Source organism: Canis aureus, chromosome 36 (genome assembly GCF_053574225.1).
Source record: "Canis aureus isolate CA01 chromosome 36, VMU_Caureus_v.1.0, whole genome shotgun sequence".
NCBI classification, from domain to species: domain Eukaryota; kingdom Metazoa; phylum Chordata; class Mammalia; order Carnivora; family Canidae; genus Canis; species Canis aureus.
In genome coordinates this window covers 4,714,152-4,720,138 of record NC_135646.1, presented here as the reverse complement: position 1 = coordinate 4,720,138, position 5,987 = coordinate 4,714,152, and positions in this window count along the sequence as shown.

Below are 5,987 nucleotides of genomic sequence, written 5' to 3'. Positions count from 1 at the left end.
CAGAATCTATCTATCTGCATATATATAATCGCTCCTTCTCTCCCCAGAGTTTCTGTTTTGCCTCTTTGCTGTCATTGCCTTCCTCTTTTCACCTCGGGCTCCCTACCTGTTTCTTGTTTCCATAGTCCTGTCTCCTCTGGAAGGTCACACATGGAATCACACAGTATGTAGTCTTTTGGATCCGGCTTCTTCCACTCAGTGTAATGCACTTGAGAGTCACCTGTGCTGTTGCATGCATCAGTTGCTGAGCGTTCCACGGCAGGTGTGTGTTTCCTCATTCGCCACTTAGAGGACATTGGGGTCGGTTCCAGTTCTCAGTGATTATGAATGAAGTTGCTATAAACATTTACATATGGGTTTTTGTGTGGATACGTTTTTATTTCTTTTAAATAAATACTGGGGAGTGGTATTGTTGGATTATGTGGTGTGTTTATGTATAACTTTAATAGAACTTTGCTGAATTTTTAAAAAGATTATGTATTTATTTATTTGTGGGGGGGGGGATCATGCACAAGCAGGGGGAGTAGCAGAGGGAGAGGGAGAGCAGGCTCTCCGCTGAACAGGGAGCCCGATGTGGGGCTCGGTCCCAGGACCCTGGGATCACGACCCAAACCAAAGTCAGATGCTTACCCAACTGAATCACCCAGGTACCCACCTCCTCCAACTGTTTAAAAAAGATTTTTTAGTTAAGAACTTTAATTTTATCAGAACTTTATTTGTTTAACTTTATAAATAATATGTTTTTGATTTAAACAGGTACATCAAAATACATTGATTTCATTGTTTTTAACTTTATGAAAGGGTATCATGCTGAGATAATCTTTGGGTAGATTTTTTTTTCACTTAGTTTTATAGTTTTAAGATATATTCTTATTGTGACATCTGGCTGTGAATGTAATATCCTAGCACATTCTACTGATAGGCATATGGCTGTTTCCAGATTTTTCTATCATCTGGTTTAACTACTGACGTTCTTGTATATGTCTCTCGTGTTAGTTCTGTGTCGCTATGTGACAGCATTAGCCCAGACTTAGTGGTTGAAGATAAACCACCTTGAGGTTTCTGTGCATTGAGAATCTAGGTATGGCCTACTGGATCTTCTGCTTCGAGTCTTCACTCGCCAGCAGTTGAGGAGTTACACAGGATCGAGGGCCAGTCTCAGGGCTCAACAGGGGGAGGATTTGCTTTTGAGCTCATGTGGTTGCTGGCAGCGTTCGGGTCCTTGCAGGTTGTCAGACTGAGTGCCTCAGTGTCTTGCTGGCTGTCAGAGGTTACCCTCACCTTCTCCCTAGCGTGGTCACTTCATCAAAGCCAGCAAGGGGAGAGAGCCTGCTAGTGTGGCAAACGTTACAGTCTTCTGTCACATCATCACAGGGTGACATTCCATCACCTTTGCCTTGTTCTGTTGGCTCAAAGCAAGAGTGGGTCCTGCTCATCATACTCAAAGAGGGAGCTTGCCCAAGGGCATACGTATCAGGAAGGGACAGTGGGGCCACTTCACAGTCTGCATCACTTATTCCCTAGGGGATGGTTTTCCCTTAGGTTCATAGGTGGCAATGGAATTGCTATGTCTGAGGGAACTCTTCTATTCCCAGTAATGCTCTTTACATAAAGACTATCATATCTGGAATGAATATAGTTAGGTCAGCTTTCTTTTGGTTAATGTGCTTAATATTCCCTCCTTTTACCTCTGACCTTGAGACCCATCCTCATGATGAAGTGGTAATTCTGGGAGTTTGAAGGAGAAGGGATATGGAAATAACTTACAGGAGTCAGTTGGTTCCCCTGTGTTTTCTCGTTTCTTCTGAGGACATTTGCACCAATCTCAATGTCTTAGCAGGAGGGGTACAGGCACTGTTTGCCACAAAGTGATGAGGTGAGTGCTGGGGGAGGCAGGAACAGAATTCTACAGTTCTTTTTTTTTTTTTTGTAAGATTTTATTTATTTATTTGAGAGAGAGAGAGAGAGAGAGAGCACAAGTGGTGAAGAGGGAGAAGCAGCTGCCCATCAAGCAGGGAGCCTGATGCAGGGCTCGATCCCAAGACCCTGAGATCATGACCTGAGCCAAAGGCAGATGATCAACTGACTGAGCCAGCCAGGCATCCCTGTACCAATTCTTCTATTCTTTCTTCTCACAACCCTGCTGGGCTGGGTCCTGTCCCAGACAAAGCCAGCATTCCCCAGATGCCAATTCAAAACAGCCCCTGTAAACTCAAGAGCTTCCTTACTTTTTTCTTTTGTGATCGGATGGGGCTGGAGGAGTGGGAACCAGCAGTCATGCTAGTTCAGCGTCTTGGCCTGAACTGGAGCTACTCGAGGTGTGATCAATGGACCAGAAATATAGGCATCCCCTGGGAGCTTGTTAGGAATGCATGCTGTCAGGCCCCACCTTGGAGCTACAGATTCAGAGTCTGTATTTGAACAAGATCCCCAAGTAATTCTCACGCACATTAAGGTTTATGCTTTACCCAGCATAGGTGCCGAATAAATATATTTAAATCGAATCAGGCACCTTTTTGACCAAGTACCTCTGAGTTTGCATGGTCATGCTGTGCCTATAAAATGTTGATTTTGGTTCTTTGATTTGAGCTTTCTCTGCCCTAGGCCAGAATTCAACAATGTTGAGTTTGCCTACCATGCAGATAGATTTTTTTTTTTTTAAACAGAATTCTTTAGTTTAAGAAAAACAACGTTGTAGTAGCACCATCTACCTCTAGGTTTTAGCACTCATTGCTGTTGTAATTTTATATTTACTGGTGAAGAGCTGATTGATGTCTGGCTCCTGCATGGCATTGTAAGCTGCAGAAAGACGAGGAAGGTATCCAACTTTATCAGCCATCATTTCCCTCATGCCCAGCATGGTGTGTGGCATATAGCAGGTGCTTAATAAATATCAGTCCAGTGAAAGAAATGACTTGAGCACTTATAAGAGACCTATTTAATTGATGCTTGTCTATTGTGTGCTCACAGTAATGCTTATACTTGCAAAGAGTTCTACTGTTAAGAAATATATGTATGATTTTAGGAGTGCTTCTTCTGATGTTACTATTTCTTGTCATTAATATTAAATCCAGCTACTTGAAGTTAAATCCAGTTTACTTGCAGTCTTATGTTTATTTTTTTAAAGAAGTTGAATGCATACTGGCATTTAAATAAATGCTAACATTTAGTATTTACTAATTTTTTTTTAAGTTTATTTTTAGCAATCTCTATACCCAATGTGAGGCTCAAACTCATGACCCTGAGATCAAGAGTCACATGCTCTTCTGACTGAGCTGGCCAGGCCCCTCAGTATTTACTAATTTCTAAATTCAGTGTCTACACTGTGTGTGATAAGATGAAACAAAAAATGTTGCCTTCAGGGAATTTTATGTCTCCTTGATATTCTTAGAAGAGAACAAACACATTTATTATATGATATAAAAAAGCAAGGGGGTGCAGGGGTCACAGTATGTGCCAAGAATGAATCCTATTTAAACTGTTTCTTCTGCTCTTTCTCTCCTTTCCGACTCCAGTTTAGGCCCAGGACAGCAGCCCAACTGTGTAATATTAAGTTTACCCCTCCCCCTTCTCTGTCCTTTCTGCCAGATTTTTAAAGAGGGGCTGATCGTGAGAGAGTCTTGCCTCTTCTCAGACCAAGAGAAGGGAGAGGGAAATGTGTGTTGGCTTAAGAAAAGCGTTGACAAAAATCCAACTTTTTATTGTGTAAGGCACATAAACATGCATTGGAATAAACACTTTATGTAATTTGAATATTACATTCTATCAGTAAAGGTAGAGCATGGTTTCCATTATGCTGGATACTGAGGTGCTTTACTGCTACAGTTCCCAAAAGATAGGTTGGTTCCCCAAAAATGTAATCCAGTTTACAGAACTCTAGATGGGGGCGGGGTGGCCTGCTTTCCCATGTGTCTTTTTTTTTTTTTTTTTTTCTCTCTCTCTCCTCAACAAGCCTGATTACACACACATAATCACTCCATGTGTGGTGGCATTAGACAATTAAAAAAATTAGACTTTTAAAAGATCTTGCCTAGCTTTTCTCTGGAAAACTTGAAATGAAGTATTTTGCTTTAAACTTGGCAAAGCTAAAGACCAAAGTGATGTCTGTGATCAGGGAAAGTCTAATAATTGAATACTATTACCGGACCAGTAGCACCACACATGCGTTTTGCTTGTCAAAGGTGATGAAAGATACGTGGAGGGCCGAAATCAAGCAACATAATGAGAGCACCATGGAAATGATTTTGTTTTGAACATTGCTGAGTTTTAAAGCAAAGTAATTTACTTCAAGTTTTTCATTCAACATTGAACTGTCAGTTGTGGAGACTCTTTTGAAAGCGCTTAGTTTTTAATTCCTAAAATGTGCATTCATCTAACAAATGTAAACCTTAATGAGACATTTGGGGGGGACTGCACTTTCATTTATTCTAATTAGTCTCTAACTTTCAAAATCGGTTGCAAATTTTTCGTTTCCTGAATGAAATATCAAAAGAGAGAGAGATAGAGAGAATAAAACAAATTATTACACTCCGGATGAAAACATTTATTATTTTTTTCTGGGGAGTAATTATTAAACACAACACAAACCTCATCGAATCTCATTTCTACACATCATTAAAGAGTTTCTGGGCCAAACAATGACCTTTTGCTGAAGAGTCCGTAAAAATTACTAGTGTGGAAAAAATGATCATGTGTTCAGGGAGGACATTGTTACACTCTTGCCTCCCTGACTCTGTGCTCACGTTTTTCTTTGCAGAGTTGGGAAAATAATCAGATTTTTAAAAACCTCCCCAAACCTCATTTCACCAGCAGAGGTCACCCTTTCTCCTTTAACGTTTCTCAGAAATGTAGGAGCCTTCCGCTGGAAGTGCAGCCAGAGGGCTGGTGGAAATCTATGCATCGTCCACACTGGCTGTACCTTTTTGCAGAAGCACAGTTGAAACATTACGTACTTGGACTTCTCAATAGATAACTTGCATACAGATACAATAAATATAATAATCCTATTCTTTAGGTTCATCTACTTCATCAACTGTCTTTCAATGCTTACTGGTGCCAGCTCAAATTCTGCCCAGTTTTCTGACTCTTGGACCAAAAGGTAGGTTCCCAGAATCCCCCTAGAGGTGATGAGTCCTCAGAGAAAATCCCCTGGTGAGGTTCTGCAGGGGAGAGGGGAAGAATTAAATTGGGTGAGGACCGACCAAGCGTGGAGCCTGACATGGGGTCCTGGAAGGTGAGCTAGAGAGGAGTAGACCCCAGGCCTGGCTTCCGCCTGTAGTTTTCTTTTGGAAACAGAGGCCTATGTTTGCAGTTCATTTGAAGACTTACGTTGGACTGCAGAATGAAGTTCTCGGTGGATCATTTACGAGCTTCTCGAGAATGGATCAGTCCGTAGGTACCATCTAGAGAAGGTAGATTACGGGGATCTAGGTGGGTGATGGAATTATCTCCATCCTATTGCCTGGTCCTGAATGGGAGGGGGGTGGGGGGATGGTAGGCATCTGGCCAAATCAAAAAAATGGGAATTCCTTTTCTCTTCCTGCCTTTATGGGGAAAATAATAGGCATTTTCCCTCGGGGTCCCTGGGAAAATTGAGCTTATTGGTTTTACAATGGATGGTGAAGGTTTTTTTTTTTTTTTTTCCTAAGTTCCTTCTCTCCCTCCCTTTCTTTTCTTTTTTCCTATAAATCAAAGTTTTAGTTGGAATTTTAGAAGTTGAAAAATAGGGATGCCTGGGTGGTTCAGTGGTTGAGCATCTGCCTTCCGCCCGGGGAGTGATCCTGGGGTCCCAGGATGGAGTCCCATGTCGGGCTCCCTGCATGGGGCCTGCTTCTCCCTCTGTCTGTGTCTCTGCCTCTATGTGTCTCCCATGAATAAATAAATAGAATCTTAAAAAAAAAAGTTTAAAAATAAGGTGGGTTTTGGGGGTTCTCTGTGGCTGCTGCTCTTCCCTTGAGCTCCAGGTAACACAACTGCAGTGCACGGGG